Source organism: Acinonyx jubatus, chromosome B3 (genome assembly GCF_027475565.1).
Source record: "Acinonyx jubatus isolate Ajub_Pintada_27869175 chromosome B3, VMU_Ajub_asm_v1.0, whole genome shotgun sequence".
NCBI lineage: Eukaryota > Metazoa > Chordata > Mammalia > Carnivora > Felidae > Acinonyx > Acinonyx jubatus.
This window is the reverse complement of record NC_069386.1, coordinates 78,227,399-78,251,565: the sequence shown is the minus strand read 5'-3', so window position 1 is coordinate 78,251,565 and position 24,167 is coordinate 78,227,399. Positions and strand designations below refer to the sequence as shown.

The following is a 24,167-nucleotide window of genomic DNA, read 5'->3' as shown; positions in this document are numbered from 1 at the left end:
GTTGTGTCACTAAGAAGTAAATCTGCCAGATTCTTTCCCTTAAAAATTTCATTTTCCAAATCAAGCATCAGAAACCACAGAGAAGAAATTTCAGCTCAAAAATTTTTTTTTCCAGGAAGGAACCCAAAAAGTAACTTTGGATTAATGGCACCTCATTTATTCTTTTGTATTAATTTTTAAAAATTTAGTCCATGCTTTATAAAATGGACTGAATAAAATAATGTTGAATCTCAAAAAATGACATGTACGAAGAATAAATTAGCTTATGGAATATTATCAACTAATGGAATGTATTTGATAGTCATAGCTGGAACATGTTAGGCTATGACAACACATAAAATCCAATAAGAAGGAAGGAAAAGTTTGTATCCCTGGAACCAATGGGGCTTGAAGCCAGGATTAGAAGAATTGCATCTTTATAAAAAGAAATGTGCTACTATTAATGTTTTCTGAATTTGAATGTTGGATTGACTTAATAAAAGCTGATGTGCACAATTAAAGTTGGCAATTGTAAGCAATAGCCTTTGAGTATATTTAAGTTCAAGGAAAGAGTGTTTTATTCTGTTTTCTGTGGGGAACCTGAGTAAATTTTATACCTTGGAGCCAGCAGATTTTAGTTCTTATTAGAACAGCAGAATCAAAGTTATTATTGTCCAGGAAGGAATGATGTTCCAGGAATCAAGTCTAGCAACAACAAAAAAATGGTATAACAAAAATGTAAACATAGGTATTTTGCATGTGTGCAAAGTAAAAGCTTCAATATTCGCACAATAAATTTTATTTTTTTTTAAAATTTTATTTATGTATTTTGAGAGAGAGAGAGCACGTGTGAGGGAGGGGCAGAGAGAGAGAGGGAGAGAGAGAGAATCCCAAGTGGGCTCTGCACTAGCAGCACAGAGCCTGATGTGGGGCTTGAACTCATGAACCTGTGAGATCATGACTTGAGCTGAAACCAAGAGTCAGACGCTTAACCGACTGAGCCACACAGGCGTCCCAGGAATGACATTCTTTGTATATAACAATCTGTCATTTATTAACGCGTAGAGAAGGAAAATATTCAGAAAGAAAACATACAAGTGACCAATAAGCACATTAAAATATTTAATCTCTCATAAGTAAAAATTAAAGTGAAAAATTCAATTTTTGTCTGTAAATTAATTATTAAGGGGGTGGGAGAGTGTTTAAAAACCTAACACTTTTTTTTTCAAGTAAGCTCTATGCCAAAGATGGCTCTTGAACTCACTGCCCCAACCCAAGGTTAAGAGTCACAGGCTCTACTGACTAAGCCAGCCAGGTGTGTCCAAAACAGCATTCTTATGTACAGCAAGTACTTGCTTTTAGGTTAAAATAATCTTTATTTATTTGTATTCTTGTTCATATAACTTGTATCTATTTTTGTTCATTCTCTTTGCAGATCTATATTCATCTAGAAGTTAACATGTGATCACATTGGTGTCTGAGTTTAGTCCTCACCTGGATCATTATGATTTTATAGTTGAAAGCTTGTCTTCAAAGGCCTCCTGTCTTTTTTGGGGTCTGTAACTCTACAATCCCACCTGTTTTTTTCTCTGAATTTTTAAAATCTGCTGTCTTAAAGAACAGATCAATTTTATTTTTTTCTTGATGAACTAAACATGTTCCTCCCTCCCTTTTTTATTTCCCATGAAAATATTAGCAAGATAGGCAAGATTTTATCAAATGCTCAGGTTTTAGAAGATTTTTGGCAGATGTCTGTATGTTTGGTGTCTCCAACAGGAACTTGTTTTTCTGTTGTGCCAGTTTTGTCACATTATCCTTATTTAACCTGATCTTACAGACTGTAATTTGTGGACACTATTAAGCAATATAAAATGTTTTTATCATATATATTAATCATCTATCATCTATCCATCCATTATCTTTATCCTCATGCTTACAACTTCCAGTGTTCAATTATATAAAAAGGAGAACAGCCTGGTACCATACTTTCTCTTTCCAATTTCTCATTTCCACATTGGTATATAATTTCTCTGTTCCTCAGTTTCTTAGGCTGTAAAATGGTTGTTCCAGAGGATAAGACCTTTTCAGGTATAGAACTGCATGTCTTTTCTGCTCACTTTTCTTCCTCTGTTGTCCATATCTTCTGGACAAAGCATATAGTGCTTCCAGACTGACTTCCCTTCAAGTCAGATTATTCTTGATCCTCTTCCTGATTATTAATTGTGAATTAGTGGACACTCCCAATATTATGCATCTGTTTTTGACATTCATGCTCTTCTTCAAAGTATCTGCTTTTAATTATCAGAGAAATGTTCTTTACCTTCAACTTATAACCTAATTTCTTTTACATTTGTTATATAGCACTGTTTCCCAAAGGGTGTTCTGTGGAACACTAGCTATATGAAATGTTAAGATATGCTACATGATAAAAAACTACAATAACAGTAACAAACAAGGTGGGATTCTGAGGTCAAAAATATCTAGAAAGTATTGGGTTAAATGAAATAAAATTTTTGTAGCAGTTCTCAGTGCCTTTAAATGCTAATTTGTATTGGGAATTTAAGTGCTAATTTAATTTATAAGCTATAACAAAAAATGAAATTTGTGCAGTTATTTTCAAAATTATTTCAATATGCATCCCTCTTTTAGAGAATATCCTACAGAATTAGCATTTATCTCTGGAAATGGTTGTAAGTACCTCCATATACTTCTCCATACCCAAATCACTTTTACATGGAGGCCTAATTAGGGTATTGAACCTTCTTTTCTAAGATAGTATTCCCAACACTGCTGGAAGTCCCATTGTTCCAGGAATGTTACCCACAATTCAAACAATGAAATCCCACTTCATGTATACAATGTGTATAAATAGTTATTCATTTTCTATATCCTCTATTCTTTTCCAAAGTCCAAACATCCAGAAGGGATTAAAAGCACTGAATTCTCTACAAACCCTTCAAGTTTTCTATGTATTATTTTGAAGTCATGGAGATACATATCAGGTTTCTTGCAGACATTATCTATTGCTCATTCTCTGCATTCAGCAAGAGTGGGTAGCAGTTGGCAAACTGTCAGATCTCCGGTGTCTGCCACAGAAATTGCAGTTACCAAGTCCATGTGAATTTTCTGCTTCTTATGGGGAGCTCCAGTTGTTTAATTTTTTTTCTTGTTTCTCTTTATTCATTCTTTTCCATTCAGTAATTTATCAACTTCTTAAAACTAATTTTAATTATTCAGGGCTTCTTTAGAATTTTCTCTCCTGTCCTGCCTCCTTCTCAATAATGTCCAACACCCCATGAGAATCTTTCATACTACTGAGAAACCAGAGTATAAGTAACAGTTATTTACCTAGTTTACTTTCTTCCTAAGTAGGACATCTAAGTGCCTTTAAGTATCATGTAACTGATGAATGCCCTAAGCCCTTTCTCTCTAGAGATCTCATCTAATATCTTCTCCATATTGCTGATTTCCCAATGTGTTTCTGGCCCTATTCTCTTTCCTGAACTCTAGGATCAACTATTCAGCTGTAGTTGTTATTTCCAGGTTGAATATCCGGTGATATCTCAAAGTCAACATGGCCAAAGCAGAAATCTTATTTCTCCCAAAGCTTGCTTCTTCTGTATTTTCTGTTTCCATCATCGGCACCACCAATAGGCTAATTGCTAAGAAACTGAGGAATCTTTCATAACTCTCCTGGTCTCTCCCTATAACCCTGATTCATCAGCAAGACCTTCAGTTTTGCCTCCAAAATAGAGCCTGCATCTTTCTGTTTCTTAATGTCTGTACTATGACTGTAACCATCCAAGCCAGTAGTATTTCTAGACTGCATAAGAGCAAATCCTGGTGTCTCTGCTTGGATTCTTTTCTCTTATATATAGTAGCCAGAGTGTGGTTATTTATTTATTTATTTATTTATTTATTTATTTATGGAAGTTTTACTTATTTAGTTTTAGAGAGATAGAGAGAGAGAGAGAGAGAGAGAGCAAGGGCACACAAGTGGGGGAGGGGCAGAGAGAGGAGAAAGAGAATCCTACGTGGGCTCTGTGCTAAGAATGCAGACCAGGGCTCAAACTCACAAACCCTGAGATCATGACCTGAACCGAAATCAAGAGTCAGCTGCTTAACCGAATGAGCCACCCAGGCACCCCCAGAGTGTGATCTTTTAAAAAATGCTAATTATATCGTACTCCTTGGTTTAACACCTTCCAGTGGGTTGTCAGTACACCAGAATAAAATCTCTTTACTTTCAAGACTCTTTGTGATCTGGCTTCTACCAGCCATCTGCCCTCATCCCATACACTTATCCTTCTTCTGGGCCTTGAAAACACCAAGTACATTCCCATATTATATTCTTTATGCTAACTCTTCCTTATACCTAGAGTGTGATTAACCCAGATATTCTTAAGACTGGCCTCTTTCCATCACTAGGTTGTGGCTCAAATGTAAACTCATTGAAACCTCTTATGCCTAGTTCAAAGTCGTGTTTCTTGGTCTGCTATCCCTTCACAAGTCACTCTCATTACTATTGCATTATTTATAATCATTGCAACTAATGATTATCAGAAATAATCTAATTTATTGTTTTCCTTTTTTTCTTTCCTTTTAAAATGTGGTCTGATATAGCAGGGACCTCGTCTGTCTTCACCGTTGTATACCTGTGCCGGTATAGTGCCTGACACAGAGAAGGCTTAATACTTTGTTGTGTTATCTATAAAACATGAGTGTCTTCAGTTCTCCTGAATCTCAAGCTAAACTATCTTTTGGTAAGTACCTTGTAAACTGACCAGCAAACTTTTTTCTGGTAGTAGAAAATTGTGGGAATACTTAATTCAAACTTTAAAAGAAAATGAAACATGCTGACATTAAAAAAAAACTTCCTTGAGAAATCAGAACAGCATTGTATCAAGAATAATCCCACCATTCTCCTACTTTAGCTGAATATTAGCTAAATGTAATATGTAATTAGCTGAATATTAGCTAAATGTAATATGCATAATCTGGCATATTAGGAAAATTACACTCTACCATGGATGAAGAGAACCAGTTCATAAGTAAGGAAGCAGGGAAAATGTCAGTGCACACAGGTAGACCTTATCACACCATCAAATCCAGAGAGAATAAATTCAAATTTCTTCTAGAGCAGTGAATGAGATACAGCGTCACTGGGGACATTCAAGGCTCCCTTGCTAACCCTGGGAACAAGGATCTAACAGGAAACCAACTTTCGATGTTCTCTCCTGGCCAGAAACAGAGATCAAGACAGACAGACTGACAGACATAGAACCAAATAGAAAAAAATGCAACTGACTACAGTTGAAAACATGCATACTGGTTTGCTTGGGTATGTGGTATGCCCACTTGTGCAGTGTAAGGGGAATACTGGAGAAGTGGGCTACATAATTTGCCCGGCCCACTGCAAAATGAAAAAAATTATGAATAATTCAAAGATACTGACAGGCAGCAAACCATTGTGGCTGAGCATTACACCCAGCAGAGCCCTTCTGAGGTCAGGGCCCTGTGCACCTGCACAGTCACACAACCGAAGCCCGTCCTGGTTGGGGGAGAAGATTAGAATTCATCCCCAAAGATTGGGAAGCACCTATCTTCCCCCCCCCCCGTCAAAACAACAACAATAACAACAACAACAACAACAACAACCAACAACTACCCAAATTAGAGCAGAGGGTGCCCAACCTTGACGGTGTTGCTAGTCATGGTGGTGGCGCTGGGTGAGGCTGGGAGCACCACTCCTACAAAGCAGACTTCAGAATGATGGGGGAAGAAAGAAACCAGGGTTTCTGAGGCTCCAGAAATAAAAGTGCCAGACACAGAGAATAAGGTGAAGAGAAAGAAGCCACATCAGACGTTTCTCCCGCCTTTATGTAGACAATGCCTGCTCTTTCAGAAGAGACTGTCTCTTCTGAAATTCAGCCACTTGTGTATATCTGGGAGCTGCGGTGGAGTAGGTGGGGTCGGGTACCGGGGTGTGTCAGAGCCAAAAAACGTATTGACAGGTTTAAATACATTTCCGTGGACGGGCTTCCTACCCTCTTTGGCAAGAAACCCAAGGGGTCCTAGAAGGAGGCGGGATGTAAGTGGGTTTCTGGGGACCCTCTGTTTTCTTTTTCCCTGACGCTTAGAAGGTACGACCCACGGGAAGCCGCAGGGCTGGCATTCTTCGGTCCATCACAGGTCACTCCACTGGTAGAAATGCGCTGTACTGGGGTATTTGGAACTGGTGGCGGGGACGGGGGAAGCCGGCGGCGCGGGGAAGCGGGTCGGAGGAGATGCACTCCGTCCCCTCCGTCTGAGCCCCGGGGGCAGCCGGACCAGCGGAGACCGGAGTCCGGGCCGGGAAGTACGGACCACGGCCGCGGAGGCGGCCCCGAGCCCCGCCGCTCAGTCCTGCCCCGGCTCCGGGAGGCTCAGGCCCGGCAAACCTAGGGCGGAGGGGGCGGCGACCGGGCACCCTGCGGCTACTGCGGCCGCGCGGCCGCTGCTCCTGCGGCTCCGGCGCCCGCCGGGTGGTGTCTCCGCAGTGCCCGCCTCCAGCTCCCCTTCCCCGCCCCTCGCGCCCCCTTCCCCGCCTCCGGCTGGCGCCCGGCGCCCGGGCCGCGCTGACCCGCCGCCCCGTCCCCGCGAGCGCGCGGCGGCTGCTCCAAGGCGGCGGCGGCGGCGGCGCCTCCCCGTGCGGCGCCCGCGCTCCCGGCGGCGCAGCCCTCCCGCCTCAGCCATTTTCCCTCCCCCGCTCCCCTCCCGCTCCTCATCCTCTCGCCCTCCCCCCGCGCGGGGACTTTTCCGGAAAGTTTTTATTTTCCGCCTCGGCTCTCGGAGAAAGAAGCTCCCGACTCCGCGGCGGCAAAACTTTTCGGCTGCCGCTCCGCCGGCCCCCGCCCTCGGCTGCTCGGCCCCGCGACCCTCGGCGCGCCCCGCCGCGCGATGAGCGCCCCTCCGGTCCTGCGGCCGCCCAGCCCGCTGCTGCCCGTGGCGGCGGCGGCAGCAGCGGCCGCCGCGGCGCTGGTGCCGGGGTCCGGCCCGGGGCCAGCCCCGTTCCTGGCTCCCGTCGCGGCCCCGGCCGGGGGCATCTCCTTCCATCTGCAGATTGGCCTGAGCCGCGAGCCGGTGCTGCTGCTGCAGGACTCGTCCGGGGACTACAGCCTGGCGCACGTCCGCGAGATGGCTTGCTCCATCGTCGACCAGAAGGTAAGGCGCCGTACAGGGGGCGCTGCCCGTCCGGTCGCCCCTCGCCGCGCCAACTTTCCGGCTCCGGGGGCTCGGCCGGGAGCCAGCCTCGCCGGCGCTCGGGAAGGGTCTGGCACCGGCCAGGGCTGGACGCCGGCAGCCGAAGCACTGCATTCCCCGTTGTCCGGTTCTCCCTTTGCCCCGTCTTCTTGCATTCCCGGTATCTCTGCAGTCCGCATCCTCCTCACCCATTTCCAGTCCTCTCGGGACATTTCCAGGTAGGTTGCTTGCCATGTCTCGCAGCGCCTCTCCCTCCTCTTAAGACTTCCCTGCTCCCCCTCCTCCGCTCCCCCCCCCCCCCCCCACCGCTTCCCTCTGGACCCTGGACCAGCACGTTCCTGGCGCCAGAATCCTCCTTCCCGTACCAGAGTTTTCCCCGGGGACACGCTCAACACGATTTCAGCACCACTCCCTTCCTCTTCAGGCCCCTCTCCCAGCTCGGACCGATGCTGAGGAGTTCCTGGAATGATCTAGAGATGAGGAATTTCTCACCTGTCAAATAAGCTTTTAAGAGGGAATGATTGACTCGGCCAGCTGTGAAAACAACTGACCAGATCACAACGACTCACCTCCCTGTGGTGTTTTTTAGTCCTACCTTTGTGTGAACGTGAAAGCAAAATTTTCAATGATAAAATCTGGAAGTTGCAGCCTTTTTGATCGGCATCCCTGAGGCACTGATAGTAGGGCATTGAAGCAGAGGCACAGACCTTTAAGTGGTGGGGGTGCGCCTAGGGGCGCTCCGAGGCTGGCCGTCCCTGTGGGACTCTGGACAGCGGTCACAAAAGGCAGGTTGGAAAAGGGGCCATTATCCTGGGCCAGGCCACCCGGGGAAGGCACCCACCCTGCCCACAACTGTTTGTAGTGCAATTTTGAATTTCAGGTTTCTGTAGCCATCCAGAGTGATGTTGCATGGAAAAGGGTGATTAAGAGTGTGAAGGAGAAGGGGCATGGCGCCAGTCTTAGTATAAACAGGCAGGGTTTAGGGGGTGGGAACAGAAGTCTATAAAGGTGCTAAATTTCCACCCTGGAGGACTGGCTAATCCTTGCCCTATAAAAGTCACTTGAATAATCACTGAATGCTTTCTTTAAAGTATGTGGAGGACAGATTGCTAAACTTGAGTGTTGTTAATTGTGGCATGTAGCACAAGGATATGAGGAAAAGCCCTGGGGAAAAATCAGTAATCTAGGAAGTTTGTAAAAGTTCTGGAGGTGCGCTAAGGCAACAATGAGTGTCAAGCATTTTTGGTTATTGAATGTAGTGACACTTTCTATTACGTACAACTCTCAGTCTTTTTCAACTTCCATGTAAATGACAGATTCTAGATCAGGTACGTGTCCTGTCATGTGTCTCCTCATCAATATTACAGGGTATTTGTTGCAGGTGAACAGGAGCACTGTCCTAGGCATTGTAAGACTTCCCTTAGTGCGACAATCTCCATTAGGGTGCAAACCAGTTAACTAAAGAGCATTACCGGATAAGCATAAAAACCATGTATAATAAAATTTCTCAAAAAAGCTAATGCAATTGTATAGAATTTTAATTTACCTAAATTCTAAAGCAAGTGATAGAGTGTTAGGGAGTATTCACATCGAGTCAGATTAATATGGGCAAACTATTTTTGACCAGCTTTAAAACACCCACCCTACCCCCTCGATGGAGTTTAGGATGGAGAGAAACATGTATGGTTCAAGAGGTTTGGGATTGGGATTTGAATGGAGAGTAAATTCCATTTGCCTCAGGAGCTACCACATCTCAGGATGTTATATGGAGGGAATGATATGAGTGCAAAGGGACAGAGGCTACAGGTACCTATGGAATGCAGCAGGCCCTCTGGCCCCAGGGTAGGGACTAGGGTATTTAGAGAAAGTACAACTATGAAGAGGCCTTGAAATTAAAATGAACTCAAATTAGTGGAAGCCTCAGTAATCTTCCACATAGAGATCTCAAACCAAAGAAAGATGGAGTTGCTGCGTGGAAGATGTTTTAGAATGCCAAAAATGTCATGGTAGAAAGAAAACTGGAGTTCAGTCATGAACTACTTGAGACCTGAGCCAACACTGGGGGAGAGACCTGGAATAGTACCAGAAAGGGAAAAATCATCAGCCTTGGTGGCTGATTTATAAGGGGAATCCCTTCCTTTGTATTTACTCTTGTAATTCTTCTTTTTCTAAAACAAGAGTTTGAGAAGCTTAATGGCTTGGGATAACCAAGGTAAAGTTCTCCCTTGTTCTGTTCTTTTCTTTTCTTTTCTTTCTTTCTTTGTCTCTTTCTTTCTTTTTCTTTCTTAAAGTTTATGGCAAAGAATTCAGTTTAGAGATGTGGATTTGAGGGCTATTTATATACAGAATGCTGTAAATACTTGATGGTAAATACTGGATGGTAAATACTGGATGGTGGGTCTCTACTGGAAAATTTCCATTTATCTGTCTTCCATCATCTGTCTTGAGGTACATTATCACCCAAGGCAGAAACGTGATTAAGAGGCCTGAATATCCATCACAGGAGAGCAGGGATCTCTTTGCCTTGTGACAGTAGAAATGGCAGACAGGTCAGTGTTGAGTGAAGGGAATGAGAGGAGGTCCTTTGTCCCTTGTTTCAGGTTCTCTTAAGTACTTGCTGGAAATATCAACCATGAGGAAGGATGACAGGAGGAAAAAAGAGAGGGAGGGAGGGAAATGAATGTTTTAGGAGAGAGCTGAGAGTTTGAAGTGATTTACAGTTTATAATGTAGACTGGAGCCATGTGGAGCTTACAATAGAAGGTTCTCCTGAGTTTTTGAGCCCTCCACATTCATTGTTTCATAAACTTTTCGAGAAGGGTTTTTATACAGTTTGTTTGAGAGTTCTCTAAGTACTAATACTAACAGAGATCAGGCTAGCTTAAATCTTTGGAAGTATTAGCTGACAATTCAATTTATTTAAGCAACATTCATCGACATTTCTTGTGGGGTGTGCATCTGAGGTTTTTAGGGCTGACTAAGAGAGATTGTGTCCCTGAGAAACTCTTCTTTAAAGTTATTTTTGTTATTGTTTAGAGTTTAGAGTATAGTTTTTCTTTGATTATGTAGGTTTGGAAATTGGCAAACATTTGATTGCACTTGAAAATTTTGATGTTAATTTAGCATTTAAGATGAAAGTACCCAAGTATATACTGAATTGTATAGCTAAGGAATTATTTCTTTTATCTTTTTTAGTTTAGGTCAAAAATCTAGTCGTGCTCTTCTGTATGTAACAATGCTTAAATATATAAGATGTTATTCCTTCCTTTGGAAGTATTAGCCTAAGGTTTTACTTACATTATGCTTGTTTCATTACTTTGCAAGCATGTAACCTTGAAGGCTGGTTGCATATAAAGACATGCATTCTGTTAGTGTACATGATTATTGTTTCCTGGAAGGTAAAAAAAACAAAAAACAAAAAACACCAGTAATTGACTTCTCTTTGAAACACTGTTACTTTCTACCAACAAAGGAACCTTGACTGTATAGACTAAGAAGGAATTGTTTTGAGGCAAGAACAGTATTCTAAAGGAAGAATTAGTGTGGTTTCATAGTGTATTATCTCTCTGTTTATCTGTCTACACACACACTTGCACACACACATACTCTTTTCTTAAACAAGCAGTATTAATTTAGGGATATGAGATCTAATTAATATGACTATCCATTCATTTTGGTTATTATCTTATTAGAAAGATGACTCCTATTTCCTTTTTGAATTTGCTAAAATGGGGTAATACCTTCAATAATACTCTTGGCATATAGTTCCAGTTTATATACAGACATTTATCTGACAAGAGAAACTAAACAGGGAGATTTTATAGGAGGTAGCTCACTAAAGGAATAACCAAGACTAGTGTTTTGGTTTGAGAGCAGATTTGCTATACTTGTAATTGTTTCACTTTCTTAATTGCAAATTGTTCTCTTAACAGTGTCGTTTTTATCTTTATTGTGATTTTAGCTATTCTACTACACAGATTAAGTTGGAAATAATTAACTGCTTGACCAGCTCAACATATGTGGAACAACAAAATCCTTTTAAGCTAATGATGGTGTTTGGGTCTTAGGTGTACACTTTTTATTCAGATTTCATATTTGTCATTATTGTATGTATTCTATGATTTCCAATTTAATGATGAAGTATAGAAGTGGTCATTTCATTGAGTGATTCTTAATGTAACTTTAAATACTATATGTTTAAAATTATAATTTCTTTCCAAGTTTAGTAGTTTAATAGGATTATATTTTGGTATATATGTAATACTTATGTACTGCATATATATATATATGTAATATTTACATATATACATATCAGTTTATTATTTAAGTTTATAAGTGTTTTATATAATATTTTTAAAAGTGTACTTTTCTATGTATAGCCTTCAGATGCTGAAATATTGTTTTCTCTGTGTATTATAGGCTGCAAAAAGTGAGGCCTCATTACATAGCTCGTAATCCAAAGAGAAACTCTGCTTTATATTTTATATCAATGTGCAGAAGTGAAAACCTTTTCTTATAGGGGTATGCTATTTAACAGTTTTCACAAGAATATATATAATTTTTAAATTTTATTTATTTAAGTAATCTCTATGCCCAGTATGGGGCTCGAATTCACAACCCTGAGATCAAAAGTTATATGCTCTTCTGATTGAGCCAGCCAGGCACCCCACAAGGGGAATATTCTATAATATTTTATATAATACAAGATATTTTAGAATATTCTAAGAATTGGATGATTGGTTATTTTGACAATATATGAAGTAATGTGGGCCTTTAGATCCAGGATTGAGATAAATCTGAAAGAATTTTCTGTGAAATCTATAGTGTGTGTGGGAGTGGGAGTTGGCGGTAGGTATGGGGCTGGAAAATTATTCGTAAGGTTTGAAAATTTGCCCCATACTTAATAAATGTGTTGGTCCATATCAAGAGACTCCTGTCACAGCTATTAAGGGAGATCTAAACCTTTATTTGGTAATTATTATTACTTTTTTTTTTTTGTGAGGTGATTGTATACAGGTCTTCAGTTTATGCATGAATGACTTAATGACATTACTGGACAGTACAAACAAATTCGTACCTTTGAATGTATGGTTACAATTTATCTAAGATTACTTTGAAGATTAAGGATAATATATATAAAGAATTAAATATACTGCCTGGCAAATAAGTGTATAATAAATTAAATAGTATTATTGGTATTCTAAGACTTTACAGACAGCATACTGTCTTGATAGCAAAAGAAATATGTACTTTATTATTTTATTCTTACGTTAACATATAAATAAAATTATAGTGTTAAAAAGCAGTATAAATGTAAGGCTTTGATAACATTTTTCCTCTGCCCTGTATAATAGGGCAGATCTTAGAGTACCTGCATTTTGTAACTGCTTCTGAAATTTCAATCTCTCAGAATTCCTCAAGGAGTAATTTTATTGCTAAATGTAAAAGCACACGCTGATAAAACTATAGCACATCTTCATTGCTTTTTATTATTTTTGATAAGAAGTTGATTTAATTCCTTTTCAATTGCAAGTGTAATTCCAATGATATTTCATTTGGAAAAAAAGGGAAATAAAATAAGTAAGGGTATAGTATTTGGCAACATAATGATTCTTAATTCTGGTCCTCAAGACTGAAATCGAAAATTCCTTTGCAAATCTACCCTTGATAGGAGGAAGAAGGGACTTGGAAATGACTCTGGGGGATTGCATTTTGCTATCACACTAGCATCCAGGGATTATTTTCTGAGTTGTTACATCTGATGATGTAGAGGGGATGAGAGGCAGGTTTACTAGGAAAAAACTGAGTTAGCAGTTTTGCTGAGCCAATCCCAAGTGTTTTTAAAATCGTTTCACTAACTACCACTTACCTCTCATGGAATTCCATGCTCCATTATAAAACCTTTAGACAGCCACAATCAGTAAGTATCCATCCATCTTTTAAAGAAGAGTAGAAGAGATAATTATATGAAATGTGTATGTGATTTAGACTGGAAACATTGAATAAGTTCTCAAGCTACACCAAGAAACTCGTATGATCAAGATAGCAAGGCTGGACCCAAATTCGATTAGAGGTGGATAAAATGAAGTTCATGGGAGTTGATCATAACATGAGAGTTCTTTGTTTTATTTTTATATTTGTTTGCTTCGTTTTTCTGTGTTGGGCATAACTAATATTTTTGACTTCTGACCCTTTATAGTCACCTTGATTCATCTTAAAGATCTAAGTCCAAATGTGGAAATAGAGGTGAAAGAAAGGAGTGATTTTTTTTTTAAGTTTATTTATTTATTTTGATAGAGAGACAGAGCAAGCGGGGGGGAGGGGCAGAGAGAAGGGAAGAGAGACAATCTCAAGCAGACTCTGCAGTGCAGGACTTAAACTCATGAACCCATGAGTTCATGACCTGAGCTGAAGCCAAGAGTTGGATGTTTAATCAGGTGAGCCACCCAAGTGCCACCCCTCCCTCCCCGCAAAGGAGTGTTTTTAAAGATTGTGCGCACCTTTTAATGTCCTCAGCATTATTCTAGGGAGGTTTTGAAAATGAGATTTCAGTTTCTTAAAACCTTTTTTAATGTTGAAATATGGTAGAACCCAAAACAAAAAATGTGCATCAATTTTTTGGTATTGATAGAAATTAGATACAGAGAAAGTGGTTATTTTGCTCCCATATATTCAGTTTTTTTCCATCTAAAAGAATATGTGAAATTTCCCCCAGGAATTTCTCTGATATTGTCAACCAAATATTTTTCTACCATTAAAAACCAATAATGACAGCACCACTTGAAGTAACTTTGCAGCAGAGGAACCACATTATGTTGGATCTTACTCTCTAGTCTCACACAGAAAAGAGATAATTAAGTAAACAAAACCTTTGATTATATTACGCCTACAGCCATTATGAAATAGCATGTATTTTAGATAGTCATAGAGTATAAGAAATTGGTGTAAAAACACCACATATTAAGACACAGTTTTGCCTGTCAAAATTTACAGTTTCCTGTGTAGAAGTTTCTTCCAAAGTTGAACAAAGGTTTTATTTGGCTAAAGCTAGTCAGTTGATACAGCAGCTTAGCAGTGTTGGCAAATATGAAGATTAGATTTTCAAATATGTGATCATGTAGGAATTTTGTTCAACTTTTTGGTGAAAGGGGAAAAAAATATGTACCCTTCCCTGGTTCTTTGGCTTTTAGTCTAAGGCACTGACTGATGAGGAATTTGTTGAATTTGCTTGTATTTAGGCATAATTTCAAAAAATTCTGATTTCCACCTTCCCTAATTGTCAGCAGTCACTTTTTTTGTACGTATGTATCATCAAATGGATGAAAAGTATGAATGTGATAATCAAAATATTGAGCAAAAGGTATAAATGTGCCTAATAAATGGTATTGATAATCTAAAGCTCTATAGACAAGTACATTGTTATGTTAATAAAAGAAACATAGTTTTTGTTAGCAGGAACTTGTCTAACTTATTTGGGTAAAAAAAATTTTAGGTATCTTTTGTTTGTTCAGATTGTTGGAGAAAAGCCATACCTTGAGCATTTGAAGCTTGTTTCAGCATACAAGGTTCGTCACAAAAATAATACAGTTAAGATCCAGTGAAAAGAGTATTAAATATGTTAAATAAAGATTTGAGTCTCTTTACTTTTTCATAAAAAATGAAATAAAAAGAATCTGAATATAATTAAAGCCTGATTTGATATGTTGTAGACAAAAACATATTTGCACGTCAAATGAGACAACAATGTATTCAAATATGAAATCCATGTACCATTAATTCAGTTTGCTTTTCATGTATGTTTTGTAAATGTTTTAAGTTGACTTAAGTAAAAATTTTGGGGGTGCCTGGGTCGCTCAGTTGGTTGGGTGTCTGACTTCGGCTCAGGTCATGATCTCATGGTTCGTGAGTTCTAGGCCTGCATCAGGCCTGGAGCCTTCTTCGGATTCTGTGTCTCCTTCTCTCTCTGCCCCTCCCCCACTCATGCTCTGTCTGTCTGTCTGTCTCTCAAAAATAAATAGACATTAAAAAAAATTAAAAGAAAAAACATTAAACCAATAGGTTAAAGTGTTATTAAAGATTTTTAAACTGTCAGTTTTGAAAATACCAAAAAATCTAAACCTTTTCCTAGCTTGTCTAAATAAGTCATACTTAATGATATAGTAACTAGTGAATAATTATGGAACTATCATTAGGTCTTGAATGGATAACTATTGCCAGAATAGAGACCAGGGTTTCAGTTCTAGTTCAGGTGCTTGAATTAAGTTCCAGAGACCTTAAAAATGGATTGAATTAGGCCAGGTCAAATGTTTATTCATGACATTGTGTCTCAATGTTTTTATCCATTAAACATGAACATTTTTTCCCCCATATTTTAACTCCTTAGATTTTGAGAAATGGCATTAGGCTTGCTCATGGTCTGGCAAGGCATCTTGGGAGGGACCAGGAGTTCTTATAATACCTCCAACTGGCTACATCCTTCTCAAAGTGCTGGGATATCATGGCCAGCCTTCAGGGAGGAACATACATAAGGACTCCAGGGCATCTGGCATAGGGTATAGGAGGAATTGAAGACATCTAAGGGTGATTTGTTTGTTAAAGAAAATAGATTATTAGGGTGGGACAGGAGAATGTTTCCCATTTTACAGAAAAGTGAAGTCTACTGGCCACGAGGAATCATCTGTATAGTCTTTGCACTCAGTGCCTTTGAAAGGTTTGGTTTGCACCCTGGATATGGAAAGCTGCCCCTAAGAACATGTGTGACTTACAGAGTTGTATTTGTTTAGAGATTGGTTAGTCCAGTTAGACCCTCAGAACAGTGATGCTGGGGCTCAAGGCCCCTTGACCAAAATCAGTGGTCTAGGGCAAACAACTGTAGCTTTTGCTATTGTCAAAAGCAGGAAAGAGTAGGGGGAAATGGGGTTGGAGGGGTGGTAGTTAAGCTTGGGTGATGACTTCTAATCCGTGGTGATGAATAGACCTGAGCAGGCTATAGTAGGCAAGGCCTGTGGGATTAGGAGACTAGTGGACCAGAGATCAGGAGAGGACAGTGACAGTGAAACTCTGACCACCTGCGGTTGGAGTTAGCAGGAATGGTCCTACTCTATAACTCGCGTATAGCAGTGGGGAGAGGTCTAGGAGGTGGCTTTTTATAAGTTGAGTGGTTCTCACTGGAAGTTTTCACAGTCACAGATGAGAGGTTCAAGGAGCAACTCCAGGATGACTTGATGTGAGAGTTTTAGGAAGAGCTTGTCCCAGGAGCATGGGGTTATGCTCTGTAAGGTTCTGGGCCTCATGGTAACAATGGCTGGCAGAGTGGAGCCTCCAGGAACAAAATCTTCCTGGCATGTACTCTGTGTGCCTGCCTGTATCTTGGCTTTTTTTTTTTTTTTCATTTGTCATCTCTGATTTTCATAGTAGCCTTTTGTGATAGACATTTTATTTCCACTTTAAGGATGAGGAAACTAGGGAGGCTAAATCATTCGCTCCAAGTCTCATAACTACTAAGTAGAAAGCAAATCCCTGAATATGTTATTCCCTTCACTATAGCTAATCCTGGGAACAGAGAGGGCTGGGATGGCTGTAGGTTTGTACAGAGAATTTGGAATGATGTGGGGGAGGGGGAAATGTTAAGATTCCTATTATGTTCACTGAAATTTACTTAAAGACACTTCAGCTCTGACTGTGTGATGTTATTTACGTGTGTGTTTAAATTATTCCTTAGTCTGGAAGACTTCCTTCATCTGGAATTCACATCCCAGGTAGTGGTCAGCTAGAAATCTAGTCATTCTGGAGACCACCACTACAATGCATCTCTTATTAGTGGCAAGATACCCACTCCTATACTGATAATTAGTGTAAGCAACATTAAGGATGGACTCTTATTGGGGATATTAGGGCCATTACAGATATCCGAATGGCCAAAATATTTTAAGACAAACCTCACCCTTGTACTAATATGTCTTCTTTTTTAATTTCAAAAAATTTTTCAGTTTATTTATTTTGTGTGTGAGTGTGTGTGTGTGTGTGTGTGTGTATGTGTATGAGAGAGAGAGAGAGAGAGAGAGAGAGAGAGAGAGAGAGAGGAGAGAAAGAGAGAGGCAGAGAGAAGCAGAGAGACAGAATCCCTAGCCCTGACAGTGCAGAGCCTGACGCAGGGCTGCAACTCACAAACCTTGAGATCACGCCTGAGCCAAAACCAAGAGTCGGCTTAACCGACTTGAGCCACCCAGACACCCCACCTCTTTTTTTTTTTTAAGTAAATATCTGTGTAGCAGAATTAGGTTAGGAATTTGCTTTTATTATACTCTGGTAAGAGGATATGGGAATAGTTATTCCTTACCCATCTTTAAATTTTCAGACACCACTGTTACTTTTCCAAAAAGTTAATGATTAATTAACTTGTTTGATTAAATTGGCCTACCTTGGTTCACAATACTTTTTTCCAGGGAGATATGGGCACTGAGGTGTCTTGGGAGAAATAATTATGTTAAGACCATGTATTGATCAGTGTGGCTCAAGACTAGTGGATATAAAGAATATTAGCCACCAGTGTCAATCAGTGAATCATTTCTTCTTGAATACTATATTGATTCTGAGGAGATTCTGAGAAAATAACTCAAGATTCTTAAGAAAGTGCCTTTCAGTGGTTGTTTTTCATTTGAGAAGTATTTGGATTGCCCCATGCTAAGGATTATGCTTTGCAGATATATTTTCTCCTTCTATAAATTTTATGTGTTTGTTTGCTTATTTTTTCATCAATTGTGAATGAACACACCCAGAGGTAAACTCATTCCCGCTGGTTGAGCATGAGTAATCACAGGCCACGTGGAGGTTTTCTTTCATGTAAGTCCTGCTGGCTATGCCAGATTGTGACTTGCCTTGCACTCTTTTGCATTGCTTGTGTTCAGGACTAAGGCCAACACTTCTCTTGTAGACTATCGGGAAGTGTGTAGTAGTTACTCATTCCTAATGGATGAGAAGGGTGCCTGAAATGTTGCCTCTTTTTGATAGATTTGGAACTTTTGCAGCTTTAATACAATGGATGAATTACAAAGAGAATTCTCTTTTGATATGACTTCCCAGTAGTCCCTTGGCTGACCAAAAGGCAGCAGACCTGTCCAGCCATAGTAGAAATCTGAATTTATTACATATCTGTTAGTCAAGTACTGTCCTTTGTAAGCCTTATCTTGAGATAATTCATCTTTAACTAGTAGTACCCATCAGTTGTTTCAGGAGCAGTAAGGTGAGTTGTTCATGCCTAGCTCTTCTCTACCAAATAACCAGTGCTAAGAAGTAATTGACTGGCTTCAGAGTAGTTCCTATACAAGAAGGCTTTTACCCCTTCTCTGTGACAGACCTTAATTTTGTTTATTGATGTAGAATGAACTGTTGTCACCCTGGGATGGAGATCTTTAGAATAATTAAGCATAGACAATAGCTTGAATACATTTTCAAAGAATAAAAGACCAAATCTTGCATGATCTTTGCTTTTATTCAATTCTTTGGGAAGAATAGGGATCAAAAGTAAACATGCAGTGAAAATGGACTGGTAGAGTGGATCTGAGTTAATACACTATGTTAAATGGAATGATCATATATGCCCACTTATCCAGGACCCTCCTATTGATGTTTTTGTTCTAGAATTCCTTTTCAGTGGATGTTTACCAATAAAAACTATGGAGTTTTAAGTTAAAAATAAACAACAAACAAAAACAGAAAGAAAAACCTTTCTTTGGGCAAACATTTTATTGTCTTTTAGCCAAAAATCCTTGTACATTTAAAGATAAAAGCAAAACTTACATCTAGAATTTATTTCATGGAAAGAGTCATCTGATTATATATATTGGCCATGTCACTGAGCAACTTTTCTAAATGGAGTCTTGAGCTAAAAACAGAAACAAATATAAAGCTTACTTTGGTTTGAGTGTTATCCTCTGTGATCAAAAGTTTTTGTATAACTTAAAGATGAACACACAACCAACATTTAGAATTGATTTTATTTAACTAATTCATTAGATCTCACTTTGAATGTAATATCTAAAGTAATTTAAAGTCTACATTTTCCAACCAATGTAAATCAAGATACTGTGATAGATAAGTACATGTTTATTGTGTCAAACAGCAAATAATTTTGCTTATTTTGGTACTTCATAATACCTTTATTAATCCAAATAGGTAAACAGGAAAGGCCTTCCTTGAAGCTTCAGCGCCCATGGCAACCATTACAGAGGCAAAATACACTGACTTACATGCAGAAGGATAGCATTATCATTGTTTCGAGTTGTACTTTATTATATTCTGGGTGCTGGAGAAAATAACGTGGTTAGAAAAAAAAGAGAGAAATATTGTGCACAAATGCTCTTGATTATGTAGAAAACTTTTCTTTCTTTCTTTCTTTCTTTCTTTCTTTCTTTCTTTCTTTCTTTCTTTCTTTCTTTCTTTTTTCTTTTTTTTTTGAAGTTGATTTTTGAGAGAGAGCATGCACACAAATGGGAGAGGGACAAAGAGAGAGGGAGAGACAGAGAATCCCAAGCAGGCTCCACAATGTCAGAGCAGAGCCTGACGCAGATCTGGAACTCTGGAACCGTGAAATGGTGACCTGAGCCAAAGCTGGACACTTAACTGAATGAGTCACCCAGGTGCCCTGAAAACTTGCTTTCTATTTAAAAAACAGGTAGGCAAATAAGGGAGATAAAGTTTTGGAAATTGTAGTGTCCCAAGATAACAGAGTGTAGGCTATCGCTCCTATTTTCTTAGGATGAAAATATCCAGGCATAGACTGGATGAAGCAAATGCATATTATACCTATTACTCTTTAGTTGGTTTCTGTTGGTAAATATGTTGCTGAAGTAATATTAAGAATTATAGGTTCAGAAATTATAATGTTGAATATCCTGGCTTCTGAAAAATAATGCAAGTCAATGGGTCTAAAGCCACTTGAAAAGGAACTTGATTTTATATAATCATTTGTGTTTAGAATTTTCCCCACATGGAAAATTATAACTTTACAATTCAATTACTTAATTGTTTTTCTTTTATTTTGAAAACTACAAAATTACCATGTTTGATAGGCTGAATAATGACCTTCAGAGATGTCCACACTCTAATCCCTGGAATTTGCATATGTTATGGCAAAAGTTATTTTGTAGATGTGATTAAGTTAAGGATTTTGAGACAGGGAGACTATCCTGGATTAACTGGGTGAGCCCAATCCAATCACATGGGTCCTTAAAAGTGGTGAATCTCCCAGGTTAGGTCAGACAGATGAGACTTAAGCAGGAAAATTCTAACCACGAGAGGGACTCTATACCCTATCGTTGACTTTGAAGTTGGAGGAAATGGGTCAAGAGGTAAGGAATGCTGGGGTCCATACGCAAGAGAATTAAGGGTTGTAGTGGTAGGAGATGTGACCACAGAAACAAAAGGTTGGACTGATGCAAGGAAGGGGTCAGGAACCAAGTAATACAGTCAACACTGAAAGCTCAAAGCTCAAAAAGTGAGAAAAATGATCCTCCTCTAGGAGCTCAGAAGGAACCGCACCTTGACTTTAGCCCAAGGAAAGTGACTTTGGACTTCTGATTTCCAGAAATGGAAGAGAATAAATTTATGTTTTTAAAAACTGCTAATTTTGTGGTAGTTTGTTATAGCAGTGGCAGGAAACTAATATGCCAGGTTCACTGGAGGAAAGGTGAGAAATTCAGTTAAGCTTCTAAATGGATCATACTACTCAGATTTAAAGTATTTTAGTATCAGACTTTTTTTCTACAAGAGAAGACGCTCATCATGACTTCTGTGTGATTTATTTGCTCTTTTCTTCTGATACTATGTTTTTTTCTGGTTTATTTTTCCCTCCCAACTTTATAGAGACATAACTGACACATAACATTGTGTAAGTTTGAGGTATACAATGTAATGACTTGATTCCTGTATACATTTCAAAATGATTGCCACAATAAGATTACTTAATACATCCATCACCTCACATAATTGCAATCTATTTTATAGTGAGGATATTTAAGATCTACTTTGTAGCAACTTTGAAGTATACAGTACATGATTGTTAACTATAATCACCATGTTTTACATTGCATTCCCAGAACTTACTCATCTCGTAACTGGAAGTTTGTACCTTTTGACCAACATCTCCCCATTTCAAACCACCCCACAGCCCTTGGCAACTACCACTGTGTTCTCTGTTTCTATGAAGTTAAACTTTTTTAGATTCTGCCTGTGAGTGAAATCATAGAGTATTTGTCTTCCTTGGACTTAACTTCACTTAGCATAATGTTCTCAAGGACCATCCATGTGTTGCAACCGGTAGGCTTTCCTTCTTTTTTATGGTGGAAAAATATTCCTGTGTGTGTGTGTGTGTGTGTGTGTGCACACGCATGTATGTGCACTCGTGTGTGTATCCATCCTATTTTCTTTATTCATTTTTCCACTGATGGGCACTTAGGTTGTTTCTGTGTCTTGGCTATTGTGTGAATAATGCTGCAGTGAACATAGGAATGCAGCATCTCTTTGGATGACTCTTGGATGTCTCTTCCTAATCAATTTTTATAGAGATAGAACAGAGAAAGTGTCTAAACTCACAATTTTTACTCTATATTTACTATAACTATCACAACCGCATAGTTTATTTTTCTCTTTTAATTAATTTATTGTGATAAAATTAGTATGTAACATACTAGTTTCAGGTGTCCATCATAATGATTCAATATTATCATACATTACAAAATGATCACCACAGTAAGTCTAGGTACCATTTGTCACCATAGAATTGATCCCTTTTACCCATTTTATTCATCCTCCAACCCCTTCCCCTCTGATAATCACCCCCATCTGTTCTCTGTATTGATGAGTTTGTTTGACTGGTTGTTTGGATTCCACATGTAAATGAAATCATATGGTATTTGTCTTTTTCTGTTTGATTTACTTCACTTAGCTTAATATTCTAAAGGTCATGCATGTTTGTGCATATGGCAAGATTTCCTTCGTTTTTGGCTGAGTAATCCGTTTTGTATATATTCCACATCTTCTTTATCCATTCATCCATTGATGGACACTTAGGTGTTTCCTTATCTTGGCAATTTGATTGTATGTCTTTCTATGTCAGTTTTTAAATATAAAATGCCTTTGGGGGTAGTTTTTGTGTGGAGAAAAGACTTTTCAGATCTTTATTTTGGTTTTAGAATTTAATATTCAAGTTGTTAAAGTTACAGGTTAAGATATTAATCTTTCTAGTGTATCTACTGTAATTTATACTTTTTTTTTAAGTTGAGCAGATTTTATTTAAATTTTAGTTAACATTCATTGCAACATTGGCTTTGGGAGAGGAATTTAGTGATTCATCATTTACGTACAACACCCATTGCTCATCACAAGTGCCCTCCTTAATATCCATCACCCATTTAGCCCGTACCCCACCCACCTCCGTCCATCAACCCTCAGTTTGTTCTCTATCTTTAAGAGTCTCTTGCAGTTTGTTTCCCTCTTTTCTCTTTATCCCCCCTTCCCATGTGCTCATTTGTTTTGCTTCTTAAATTCCATGTATGAGTGAAATCATATGGTATTTGTCCTTCTTTGAGTTATTTTGTTTAGCATAATACCTTCTAGCTCCATCCATGTCATTACAAATGGTGGGTTACATTCTTTTTGATGGCTGAGTAATATTCCATAGTATATGTATACACCACATCTTCTTTATCCATTCATCAGTTGGTGGACATTTGGGCTGTCTCCATAGTTTGGCCATTGTTGATAATGCTGCTGTAAACATTGGGGTGCATATGCCTCTTTGAATCTGTATTTTTGTATCCTTTGGGTAAATACCTAATAGTACAATTGCTAGATTGTAGGGTAGTTCTGTTTTTAGTTTAGTTTTTTTTTTTTTTTTTAATTTTTAAATGTTTATTTATATTAGAGAGAGAGAGAGAGAACAAGCAGGGGAGGGGCAGAGAGAGAGGGAGACACAGAATCCGAAGTAGGCACCAGGCTCTGAGCTGTCAGCACAGAGCCTGATGTGGGGCTCAATCTCATGAACTGTGAGATCATGACCTGAGTCATAGTTGGAAGCTTAACCAACTGGGACACCCAGGTGCCCCTGTTTTCAGTTTTTTGGGAAACCTCCATACTGTTCTCCAGAATGGCTCCACAAGTTTGCATTCCTGGCAGCAGTGCAAGAGGGTTCTCCTTTATCCACATCCTTGCTAACACCTGTTGTTTCTTGTGTTGTTAATTTTAGCCATTCCGACAGGTGTGAGGTGGTATCTCATCATGGTTTTGATTTGTATTTCCCTGATGATGAGTGATGTTGAGCATCTTTTCATGGCTAACAGACGTTAGCCTTTGGATGTCTTTTTTGGAAAAGTGTCTTTTCACATCTTTGCCCATTTCTTAACTGGGTTGTTTATTTCTTGGGTGTTGAGTTTGATAAGTTCTTTATATAGATTTTGGATACTAACCCTCTATCCAGTATGTGATTTGCAAATATCTTCTCCCATTCCATAGGTTGCCTTATAGTTTTGTTCGTTGTTTCCTTTGCTGTGAAGAAGCTTTTTATCCTGATGAAGTCCCGATAGTTCATGTCTTCTTTTGTTTCCCTTGCCAACAAACAGTCCTAAAATTTGTATGGAACCAGAGAAGATGCCACATAGCCAAGCAATCCTGACACAGAAAAACAGAACTGGAGGCATCACGATTCCAGATTTTAAGCTTTATTACAAAGCTGTAGTCATCAAGACAATATGGTACTGGCACAAAAACATACAGATCAGTGGAACAGAATAGAGAATCCAGAAATGGACCCACAACATATGGCCAACTAATCTTTGACAAAGCTGGATGGAATATCCAATGGAAAAAAGACAGTCTCTTTAACATGGTGTTAGGAAAACTGTATGGTGACATGCAGAAGAATGAAACTGGACCACATTCTTACATCATACA

General features: G+C 39.1%; 1 protein-coding gene across 2 annotated transcripts in view; it reads left to right on the top strand.

Annotated features, from left to right (window-relative positions):
• Positions 1–7,133: 7,133 nt before the first annotated feature.
• Positions 7,134–24,167, top strand: part of PRKD1 (protein kinase D1) — a 327,764-nt gene continuing 310,730 nt past the window's right edge. For both annotated transcript variants that reach the window (XM_053224336.1, XM_027065517.2), the window contains exon 1: positions 7,134–7,439. The gene's annotated coding sequence lies outside the window, so the exon portion shown is untranslated. The remainder of the gene's footprint in view (positions 7,440–24,167) is intronic.